General features: G+C 39.7%; 1 long non-coding RNA gene across 5 annotated transcripts in view; it reads left to right on the forward strand.

Moving 5' to 3' along the window:
- Positions 1 to 12412, forward strand: part of LOC135232414 (uncharacterized) — a 74638-nt gene that overhangs the window by 45425 nt on the left and 16801 nt on the right. Inside the window, exon 8 of one of the 5 annotated variants that reach the window (XR_010322924.1) lies at positions 1074 to 1699. The exons of the other annotated variants lie outside the window; for them this stretch is intronic. This is a non-coding gene — a long non-coding RNA (uncharacterized LOC135232414). Of the gene's footprint in view, positions 1 to 1073; positions 1700 to 12412 lie in introns of those variants that run through there. 5 annotated transcript variants of the gene reach the window in all.

A 12412-nucleotide genomic window follows, 5' to 3' on the forward strand; every position in this document is an offset into this window, starting at 1 on the left:
TGCCCTGATCAGTTCCAACTAGGGTTTGGGGCCACAAAGGCCCTACAGTGACACAGTAGCATGGTCTGAGGAAACCCAGAAGGCCACTGTGCCAGCACTGAGGAATAACTCATACAAAAGAAAGCTGTTCTGATCTCTGCTGTAGGAGACTGGGATGGAAGGGAATGGTAGTTATATTCAGAGGGCCACTCCCCCTCTCCGTTGCTCAGACTTACCTCCTGTGACTGCTTTTGGATGTAGCAGGACACAGTAAGAGAATGTCAGTACAGAGTCAGTAGTCTATGTCCTTCCTGCAGTCTGCAGTCTCTACTTACCCATTTTTTGAGCAACAAATACACCTATGGTGGACCCAGATTAGAATTTGTGTGTTAAAGGAAGCCCAAGGACTCTTTTATGGAAACCCGGGAGCCAGAAAACCCCAGAAACCTCCTAAGAATGATTGATAGTTGTAGCTGGAGTCTGGCCCGGGGATAGATAAGCCAGGGTCAACATGGGAAGCAAGCAGTGGGAGAAGTGGTTGTCTTCCATGGAAGGAAAGTGCTGCTCATGCTGAGAGTGGACAATCTAAAAATGGGACTTAGTGGGATGATCCTCCTCCTTGGAGGCCCACCAGTGTTGGGGAAGCTTCATTCCCAGAAGTAACTGAGGTAATAGTCTGGGACATTTGTGAGTTTGAGCAAGTGATCGAACTTCTCTGAGTCTGATTTTACTTACCTGTAAAATGGAATAATAGTGCTATTATTAGGTTATGAAAATTGGACTTAATACATGCTTGGAGAAGTGAGCGTCATAAGCACCCATAAACATTATTCCTAGTATTATTACATATAGAACAAGCCTGTCTATTTCTCTAATACACCGCCCCCTCCACACACACACTCACACACACATGATCAAGGTAGCAACATCCCTGTTGGCCCAGGGTGAGTCATGAGCTCTCTGCTCTTGCTCCCTAAAAGCACAGCCTCAGCCTGTGTTTTACATCAGTATTAGTTATGTAATCCTCTGTCTCCCTGTAGTGTTTAGACCTCAAGGCCAGGAACCACACCTAATCATCTTCAAATTCTCCACAGCATCCATCACAGCGTCTACACCAAGAAGGCAGTGAAGAAACATTTGCCACATGAAGGAACAGATATAGTGAGAATGGGTTTTTAACTTTCCCCAATATAAAAATGAAATAACCTGCTATTGGATAAAATTCTCCCCTCAGTGTTTACACCTAGCTGAGAGGAGAAGACATAACTACTTGTGGCAGACTGCAAAGCGACCCGGATTCTTCACCCTCATTATATCCCTGCTTTTCTCCAACTGACTCAGTAGAGCTTTCCATGCCACACTGATTCTGGGTTCAGCCATAGGACTTGCTTTCAGTCCTTCTTCTTGCACCTCAGCCATCGACAAGAGGAAATGCTCAGGCTAGCCTGCTGGAGGATGAGAGACGTGGAACAGAGCTGAGTCTTCCCAGTCATCCCTGACATGTGAGTGAGCCCCGACTAGAGCAGAAGAGCTGTCCAGCAGAGTCATGCCTAAATTGCTGACCTTTGAAGGCCTGACATAAATGCTAATTATTTTAATATATTGAATTTTGCAGTAGTTTGTTTATCTGCACTATTTTGGCAATAGATAACTGATACACCTGAAAACAAACATACACTTCAGTGCCAAGATCACAAATATCCCATGAGGATGAAATCACAAAAATAGAAATAATTTTATGTGAGGGAATTTATTCTCTATGGAACTTTTTCTCAAATCTGAATTTGCAGCCCCTCACTTCATTCTGTAGGGCCCTAGTCCCATAATCTAATTGCTGAATGTTCATCCCCAAAACAGTGTGTGTGTGTGTGTGTGTGTGTGCATGTGTATCCATAATTCATTTTTTATTTCCTCCAGTGGAATGTAACCTCCATGGGGGGAGGGGCAAGAGTTATGTCCATTAGTGAGTGATAAATCGCTGTTGAAATGAAGAAAAAATGAGTGTTGTCACAGGTTGGGTTACACTGAATTCAAACTCTGAGACAGTTTAAAGAACATGGTGTTTCCTTTAAAAAGGAAAGTGAAAACATACACCGTTATCAAGTGGGATTTATTCCAGGAGTGCAAGGATGCTTTAATATAAGAAAACCAATCAATCTAATACACTGTATCAGTACAAGAAAGGAAAAGAACCGCATGATCGTCTCTGTAGATTCAGAAAAAGCATTTGATAAAATCCAACACCCTTTCCTGATGAACACCCTAAAGAAGACTGGAATAGAAGGGAAATTGCTCAGTGTGATTCAGGGCATATATAAAAAGCCAACAGCCAACATTATACTTAATGGAGAAAGACTGAGAGCTGTCACCTTGAAATCAGGAACAAGACAAGGGCGCCCACTCTCACCACCTCTATTCCATATGTATTTGAAGTCCCAGCCAGGGCAATAGGACAAGAGAAAATAAATAAATAAAAGGTATCCAGGTTGTGAAAGCAAGTAAAATTATCTCTATTCAAACATGATATGAAGCTATATATAGAAAATCTCAAAGAGTCCGCAAGAAAACTTTTAGAGCTAATAATCCATGCCTTACACCATACACAAAAACAAATTCCAAATGGATTAAGGACCTAAATGTGCAAACTAAAACCATGAAATTCTTAGAAGAACAAGCAGGAGCAATGCTGTCAGGCCTAGCTTTCAACAATGGATTATCTAATAACAAAAGCACAAACAGCAAAAGACAAAAGAAATAAATGGGACCTCATAAAAATTAAAAACTTTGTTCATCGAAAGACTACCAAAAAAGTGAGAAGCCAAGCTACCAACTGGGAAGAGTACCTTCAGAAACCAAATATTTGAAAAGAATCTAATACCCAAAATATATATAAAACCTCAACAACTTAACGGCAAAAAGATAAATAACCCAATCATAAAAATGGGCAAAGGATTTGAATAAACATTTCACCAAGGAAGACATTGAAATGGCCACCAAAGACATGAAAAGATGCTCAGTGTCATTAGCCGTCCATGGTATGCAAATGAAAACCACAATGAGATGGCCTTTCACTTCCACTAGGATGGTTAACATTAAACAGAAAATACCTGTTGGCGAGAATGTGGGGAAAATGGAACCCTTATTCATTGCTGGTGGGAATGCAAAATGGTACAGCTGTTGTGGAAAACAGTGTGGTGATTTCTCAAAAAACTAAAAATAGAATTACCACAAACCAAAAAAAAACAACCATTGCTGTCAAGTGGATTCCAGCTCATAGCGACCCTATTGAACAGAGTAGAACTGTCCCATAGCATTTCCAAGGAGCACCTGGTATATTCGAACTGCAGATCTTTTGGTTAGCAGCCATAGCTCTTAACCACTATGCCACCAGGGTCTCCAGAATTACCCAACAATTCCACTCCTAGGTGTATACCCAAAAGACTTAAAAGCAGAGATTCAGAGGCTTGTATACCAATGTTCATTGCAGCAGTATTCACAATAGCCAAAAAGTGGAGACAACCTAAATTCCCATCAACAGATAAATGGATAAACAAAATGTGGTACATAGATACAATGCAATACCACTCAGCCAGTAAGAGAAATGAAGTTCTTGGTGTATGCTACAGTATGGAGCATACACTATGACCATGTTGTTTTCTCTTTGGCCAAGGCTCCATCCAGTTCTATTTCCACCAGACAAAGTCAATGGGATTAAAATGAGGCCAAAAAGATCTTAGACCCTTCTTATGTTACAATGTTTAAAGCATTATTTTTAATATGGTTTCCCTGATTTAAATGTAATCTATACATCATCTGGAATATCTCTGTCCTTTGAGAACTAGAAAATATTGAATTGAACACCCAGATACATGCCCTGTGGAAATCCAAAGCCATCCTCAAATTTTTTTTAAATAATTTTCATTGTGCTTTAAGTGGAAGTTTACAAGTCATGTCAGTCTGTCACATATAAGCTTATGTACACCTTACTCCATACTCCCACTTACTCTCCCCCTAATGAGTCAGCCCGCCCCCTCCTTCCAGTCTCTCCTTTCGTGACCGTTTTGTCAGTTTCTAACCCTCTCTACCCTCCCATCTCCCCTCCAGATGGGAGACACCAACACAGTCTCAAGTGTCCACCTGATACAAGTAGCTCACTCTTCATCAGCATCTCTCTCCAACCCGTTGTCCAGTCCCTTCCATGTCTGATGAGTTGTCTTCAGGAATGGTTCCTGTCCTGGGCCAACAGAAGGTTTGGGGACCATGACCGCCGGGGTTCTTCTAGTCTCATTCAGACCATTAAGTCTGGTCTTTTCATGAGAATTTGGGGTCTGCATCCCACTGTTCTCCTGCTCCCTCAGGGGTTCTCTGTTGTGCTCCCTAACAGGGCAGTCATCGGTTGTAGCCGGGCACCATCTTGTTCTTCTGGTCTCAGGATGATGTAAGTCTCTGATTCCTGTGGCCCTTTCTGTCTCTTGGGCTCATAGTTATCGTGTGACCTTGGTGTTCTTCATTCTCCTTTGATCCAGGTGGGTTGAGACCAATAGATGCATCTTAGATGGCCGCGTGTCAGCATTTAAGACCCCAGACGCCACACTTCAAAGTAGGATGCAGAATGTTTTCTTAATAGAATTATTTTGCCAATTGACTTAGAAGTCCCCTTAAGCCACAGTCCCCAAACCCCCGCTGCCCTTTGAAGCATTCGGTTTATCCCGGAAACTTCTTTGCTTTTGGTCCAGTCCAGTTGGGCTGACCTTTCGTGTATTGAGTATTGTCCTTCCCTTCACCTAAAGTAGTTCATATCTACTGACTAATCAGTAAATAACCCTCTCCCACCCTCAATCCCCCCCTTGTAACCACAAAAGAATGTGTTCTTCTCAGTTTATAGTATTTCTCAAGATCTTGTAATAGTGATCTTAAACAATATTTTTCCTTTTGCATCTAATTTCGCTCAGCATAATGCCTTCCAGGTTCCTCCATGTTATGAAATGTTTCACAGATTCGTCACTGTTCTTTATCAATGCGTAGTATTCCATTGTGTGAATGTACCATAGTTTATTTAACCATTCATCCATTGATGGACATCTTGGTTGCTTCCAGCTTTTTGCTATTGTAAACAGTGCTGCAATAAACATGGGTGTGCATATATCTCTTTGTGTGAAGGCTCTTATTTCTCTAGGGTATATTCTGAGGAGTGGGATTTCTGGGTTGTATGGTAGTTCTATTTCTAACTGTTTAAGAAAATGCCAGATAGATTTCCAAAGTGGTTGTACCATTTAACATTCCCACCAGCAGTGTGTAAGAGTTCCAATCTCTCCGCAGCCTCTCCAACATTTATTATTTTGTGTTTTCTGGATTAATGCCAGCCTTGTTGGAGTGAGATGGAATCTCATTGTAGTTTTAATTTGCATTTCTCTACTGCTATTTCTACCTTTGAAAAAAAAAGGAAGTTCCAAATCGATATTCAAAGTGGTTGTACCATTTTACATTCCAACCAGCAGTGTTTAAGTATTCCACTCTCTCCACAACCTCTCCTACATTTATTGTTTTGTGTTGTTTGGATTCCTGCTATCCTTGTTGGGGTGAGATGCTATCTAATTGTTGTTTGGTTTGCATTTTTCTAAAGGCTAATGATTGTGAGCATTTCCTCAGGTATCTATTAACTTCCTGAATGTCTTCTTTGGTGAAGTGACTGTTCATGTCCCTTGCCCACTTTTTCATTGGGTTATTTGTCTTTTTGTTGTTGAAGTTATGCAGTATCTTGCAGATTTTGGAGATGAGATGCTGATAAGATTTGTTGTAGCCAAAATTTTTTTCCCACTCTGTAGGTTGTCATATGACTGTTTTGGTGAAGTGTTTGGATGAGCATAAGTGTTTGATTTTTAGGAGCGCCGAGTTATCTAGTTTCTCTTCTGCTGTTTGTGTGTTGTTAGTAATGTTTCGTATACTGTTTATGCCATGTATTAGGGCTCCTAGTGTTCTCCCTATTTTCTCTTCCATGATCTTTGTCGTTTTAGGTTTTATATTTAGGTCTTTGATCTGTTTTGAGTTAGTTTTTGTGCATGGTGTAAAGTATGGTTCTTGTTTCATTTTTTTGCAGATGAGTACCCAATTATGCCACCACCATTTATTAAAGAGACTGTCTTTTCCCTAATGAATGGACTTTGGGCCTTTATCAAATACCAGCTGCTCATATGTGTATAGATTTATTTCTGGATTCTCAGTTCTGTTCCATTGGTCTATGTATCTGTTGTCATACCAGTACCAGGGTGTTTTGACTACAATGGTGGTATAATAGATTCTCAAACCAGGTGATATGAGGTCTCCCACTTTGTTCTTTTTCTTCAGTAATGCTTTACCTATCCGAGGCCTCTGCCCTTTCCATGTGAAATTAGTGATTTGTTTCTCTATCTCATTAAAAAATGCCATTGAAATTGGGATCATGAATCCCTGTATCTACAGATCACCTTGGGTAGAATAGACATTTTCACAATGCTGAGTCTTCCTATTCCGGAGTAAGGTATGTTTTTCCACTTATATAGGTCTCTTTTGGTTTCTAGTAGTAGTGTCTTGTAGTTTTCTTTGTATAGATCTTTTACGTCTCTGGTTAGATTTATTCCTACATCGTTTATCTTCTTGGGGGCTATAGTGAATGGTATTGATTTGGTGATTTCCTCTTCGATGTTCTCTTTTATCGTGTAGAATACAACTGATTTTCCTATGTTTACCTTGTATCCTGATACTTTGCTGAACTATAAATTCCAGTAGTTTTCTTGTTTATTCTTTAGGGTTTTCTGTGTATAAGATCATATTATCTGCAAATAGAGATACTTTTACGTCTTCCTTAGCAATTTGAATGCCCTGTATTTCTTTTTCTAGCCTAATTGCTCTGGCTAGGACTTCCAGCACAAGTTGAATAAGAGTGGTGATAAAGGGCATCCTTTTCTGGTTCCAGGTTTCAAGGGGAATGCTTTCAGACTGTCTCCATTTAGGACGATGTTGGCTGTTGGGTTTGTATAAATGCCCTTTATTATGTTGAGGAATTTACCTTCTATTCCTATACTGCTGAATGTTTTTATCATGAATGGGTGTTGGAGTTTGTCAAATGCCTTTTCTGCAAGAAGTGATAAAATTATGTGGTTTTTTGTTCGTTTTATTTACGTGATTGATTACATTGTTTTTTGTCTGTTTGTTTGTTTTTAATGTAGAATCATCCGAGCATACCTGGTGTGAATCCCACTGGGCATGGTGAAATTTTTTTAATATATTTTTTATTTTTTTTTTGTTAGAATTTTTTTGAGGATTATTGCATCTAATTTCATGAGTTCCATTGGTCTATACTTTTCTTTTTTGTGGTGTTTTTACCTGGTTTTGGTGTCAGGGTTATGGTGGCTTCAAAGAATAAGTTTGGCAGTGTTCCGTTCTTTTCTATGCTCTGAAATACCTTTAGTAGTCTATGGCCTGAAATACCTTTAGTAGTAGTGGTGTTAACTCTTCTCTGAAAGTTGGTAGATTCCTCCAGTGAAGCCATCAGGGCCAGGATTTTTGTTGTTGTTGTTGTTGTTGGGTGTTTTTAAATTACATTTTTAATCTCTTCTTTTGTTATGGCTTATTTGGTTGTTCTACCTCTCTTTGTGTTATTTGAGATAGGTAGTGCGTTTCTAGAAATTTTTCCATTTCCTCTAGGTTTTCAAATTTGTTAGAGTACAATTTTTCATAATACTATGCTATGATTATTTAATTTCCATTGGGGCTGTTGTGATATTGCCCATCAGATTTCTAATTTGCATTTTTTGCTTCCTCTCCTGTTTTTCTTTGTCTGATTAGGAAGTGGTTTATTGATTCTGTTAGTCTTTTCAAAGAACCAGCTTTTGTTCTCCTTAGCTCTTTCAATTGTTTTTCTATTGTCTGTTTCATTTAATCCTGCTCTGATTTTTATTATTTGCTTTCTTCTGGTGTCTAAGGGCTTCTTTTGCTGCTCTCTTTCTATTTGTTCAAGTGGTAGGGTTAGTGCTTGGATTTTTGACCCTTTTTTTCCTTTTGGATGTGTGCATTTATTGCTATAAATTGACCTCCGAGCACTGCTTCTGCGGTGTCTCAAAAGTTTTGGGAGGTTTTTTTCATTTTCTTTTGATTCTGTGAATTTCTTTCTTCTGTCCTTAATTTCTTCTATAACCGAGTAGCTTTTGAGCAAGATGTTTCCATATGTTTGATTTTTTTCTTTGCTTTTTCTGTTATTGGTTTCTTCTTTTATGGCTTTATGGTCAGAAAAGTGCTTTGAAATATTTCAGTGCTCCGGATTCAGTTAAGGCTTGCTTTATGGCCTACTGTGTGGTCTATTCTGGACAATGTTCCAGGTGGATTGGAAAAGAAATTATACCTGGCTGCTTTTGGGTTCAGTGTTCTGTATATGTCCATGAGGTCAAGTTGGTTGATTGTAGCATTTAGATCTTCTATTTCTTTATTGAGCTTCTTTCTGGATGTTCTGTCCTTCACTGAAAGTGGTTTGTTGAAGTCTCCTACTCTTATTGTGGAGTTGTCTCTCTCTTTTCAATGCTGTTAGAGTTTGTTTTAGGTATTTTGGAGCCCTATCATTGGGCGGGTACTATTTATTATGGTTACGTCCTCCTGGTGTATTGACCCATTAATCATTACATAGTGTCCTTCCTTATCCTTTGTGGTAGATTTTACTTTAAAGTTGATTTTGTCAGAAATTAATATTTGCACTCCTGCTCTGTTTTGATTGTTGTTTGCTTGAGACATATATGTATATATATATTTCCATCCTTTAACTTTTAGTTAGTTTGTGTCTTTGAGTCTAATGCATGTACCGTGTAGGCAGCAAAGAGATGGATCATGTTTTTTTTTTTTTTATCCATTCTGCCTCTGTCTGTCTCTTTACTGGCACATTTACTCCATTTACATTCAGTGTAATTACTCTTAGGTTTCAGCTTTTTTTTTTTTTTTTTTTTATAAGCTTAGTGTGCCATTCTTATGTCTTTTTTTTTGTGCGTTGTTGACAGTTTCTTTATTCTACTTAATTTTCTGTGCTGGGTGGGTTTTTTTAATGTATTTTCATCTTTTTCATTGTTGTTGACTTAGTGTTTGTGGAGCCTTTATGTTTTTCTTGTTCTTTCTTTTGATGTGTAGGATTGTTAGTTTCCTTTGTGGTTACCTTACTCTTTACCCCAATTTTTCTACATTTAAAACAATCTTTTATTTCTTTCTATCTCCTTGACTTCCTCTCCATATGAAACATCTATGGCTATATTATTTAGTCCCTCTTTTTTGTTTTAATGTTGTCATCTTTTAACTAATGATGACACGTTTCCCTATTTTGAACATTTTAGCTCTGATTTATTTTTGTGATTGCCTTATCTGGGTTGATATCTGGTTGCTCTATCTTGTGTTCCAGTCTTGGGTTATTGTCCTGAAGTCACCCTTTAGTATGTCTTGTAATTTTGGCTTGGGTTTTTGCAAATTCCTTAAACTTTTTTTTTTTTATTGGAAATGTCCTAACTTCGCCATCATATTCGTGAGACAGTTCTGTTGGATATATACATATTGGCTGGAGTTTTGACCTTCAAGACTTTATATAAAGCCCATTGTCTTCTTGCCTGCCTGGTTTCTGCTCAGTAGTATGAGCTTAGTCTTATTGACTCTCATTTGTAGGTAACTTTTCGTTAATCCCTAGCCACTCTTAAAATTTTTTCTTTATCTTTGGTTTTGGGAAGTTAGATTATGATATGTCATGGTGACTTTCTTTTAGCATCTACCTTGTATGAGGTTCAATGACCATCTTTAGAGGACGTCTTCTCATTTTTCATGGAATGAGGGAATTTTTTTTCAAAAAAATCTTCAACAGTTTTCTGTATTTTCGTTCCCCCCCCCCCCCATCTGAACTATGAGCACCCAGTTCTATTGGTTGTAAGGAGTGGTAGCCACCACTTATTCTTCGGGCCCTGTCATGGGTGGCTAGGTTCCATGGGTGGAGACACAAGTCCTCAGGCCCCTGATGTGGGTAGGTGACGATCCTGCTTAATAGACAGAGTCGTGTCAAATGTCATGAACATTCCTCTCCACCATATAGTTGAAAGAGTTGAAGTGAGGGTTCAGGTATATAACCTGTTGTACTGTGCTAATAAGGGCCTACACTGTTGAAATGGGCCCACACAGGTCTATGCAGAGGTGAAAGACGTTCAAAGTCTGAGGACCTCTAATGCATGTGCCTAGGCAAAGGAGCTGTTCCTGCCCTGAGTTCTTGGTTTAAAGGATCCAGCATATAATTTTCCCCTGTTTGTGAAATTGTTCCCTCTCCAATTCTGGGAAAATATCTCAGCGAACCTGGTGGATCTTTTTTTCAGCTCAGGGGATGTGGCAGTCTGTGAAAGCGGCTTGAACCCAGTGTAGAGCAGGAAGGAGGCAGGTAAATGGGAGAGAGATTTTTCCCAAAGGGGCGTTTTTTGATCTGTGGGGTAGGTTAGACGCATGTACATATCTTTTGCCTATTAAGCACCACTTTTCAATGATTTTGGAGGTGGGAGTGGAATTTCCATCTCTTGGTCTCTCCCAATTTGGAAAACATGTCCCAAATGCCATTGCTTGCCTCACCGCCGGCACCACCCAATCCTGGCCTGCAGGGTGATGGTTCCCACTGGGTCAGGTCTGGCAACTCCTTCCTGCTTCTTAACTGTCTCTCCCTCCGCCTGCCACTCAGTCCAGTTCCTCACCTTTGCCTTAGATGTTCAGGGCTCCTAAATTGTCATATATATTCGATTCACATATTCTTTCAGGCCTTTTTAATAAGAGGGACCACAGGAAGCATCTGACTACTCCACCATCTTGGCCCCACCACCTCTGTGTCTGATTTCTGAGGGTGGAGTACTTGTGAGGTGTTGCTTATATCTGGAAATAGTATGGAGATTCAGTTGCGAGCCTTGTAGGGATTGGGAGAATTGAGAGGTGTGGATGCTTTTGTGCCTGTTATTTGGGACTCTGTTGGAAATGTGTTTACCTGAATTCACAGTGTGGGGATTGTGTATGTGTTGAATTGGTTCCTGGAAGTTGATATTTGTATTGAAATGTGTGCGTTGGTGGTGTTTCCATGAACCTTAGTGATTCAATATAAGTGAGCTTTTGTGGGAGTGTGCACGTCATGAGATATGGGCGTGTACACTCAAGGACTTGGATGTGAGCTGTATGGAATTTGTGGCTCAGGGGAATACTTTGGGTGTGGCTGTTCTGCCATGAATTTTGGGTCTTCCTGTGTATTAATGGCAGGTTTGGATTGAGTTTCTCTGCTTGACATTTGGGCATATGAGGGAGTGTGCCTGTGTGGATTAGCTTGCATGTAAGGCCTTTTGGTTTTGTATATTTTGGGAATGAGGAAGGATCGATCACTGGTATGTACTCAGGGCATGTTGTATGGTTGTGTTGCCTGGATGCTTTCCTGGAGTTGCACATGCATTCTTCCATGTTTGTTCTGGGGTTTGTATGATTCTGCATTCAAGAAAATTGGGGATGGATTTCTGTTTGAGTACTACGGATTGTTTGATTGTATATAGGCAGGCATTGTGAGTTATATTAGTATTTGAAGATATAGGGTCATATTTTGCATATCTTTAGTGTCCTGAATTATTTAGGTTATATACAGGATACAAGGACAGTTGTATTCGTAATGAGTTTGTTTCATGAAGGGGCACAGCAGTTTGGATGAATATTTTCTAGGGTTATGTGTAATAAGTTTCAGTAGGGAGTATGCTATATTCTGGGAAATGAGGAGGTGGGTATCTGATGAAAAAGTGAGATTGTGCCTTTGCACAGGAAGTGGAAGAAATGAATTTGTGTATGTACTGGAAGCATGTTGATATGGTTATGTATGAGATTTTGAGAACGTGGCAGTTTTGGGACAGAGTTTCCATGTATTTATATAGGATGTGCAAGAGATATTTCATTGACTTCTGAGAGGATATACTGCTGTGTGTAATCGTGAGTCATTGGGTGAGTTATTCTTGGAGTGTTCTACATGTGTTTCTTTGGAGAACGATAGGGCATTTGTAATTGTCTCTGGGCATGTTTGGAGGTTGGGGAAGCGAGGCCAATTTCTAGACCTGTGTGACAATCTATGGTGTTCTGGGTGCTGTATACATTAAGTAAGTGGGAATCTGTGTGTGTGAGTGTGTGTGTGTGTGTGTGTTGTGCCTGGCATGTGTGGGCAATTAGGGGGGTCCTGTGTGTGTCTATTAGCTAGAGTTCTAGAAATGTTGATGTTTTGGAGTTTTAGCTGCGTCCCTGAGTATGTGGTGGTTGCTATGACTTGGAATCAAATCGACAGCAGCGAATCTGGTTTTGTTTTTTCGTATCCATGGTCGTGTTTTGGGTGAGTGTATAGGGTGTTTGTGTCTGTATGAAAGCAGTCAGGGATCCACTTTGTGCC

Source organism: Loxodonta africana, chromosome 9 (assembly GCF_030014295.1).
Source record: "Loxodonta africana isolate mLoxAfr1 chromosome 9, mLoxAfr1.hap2, whole genome shotgun sequence".
In the NCBI taxonomy this organism is placed as follows: Eukaryota; Metazoa; Chordata; class Mammalia; order Proboscidea; family Elephantidae; genus Loxodonta; species Loxodonta africana.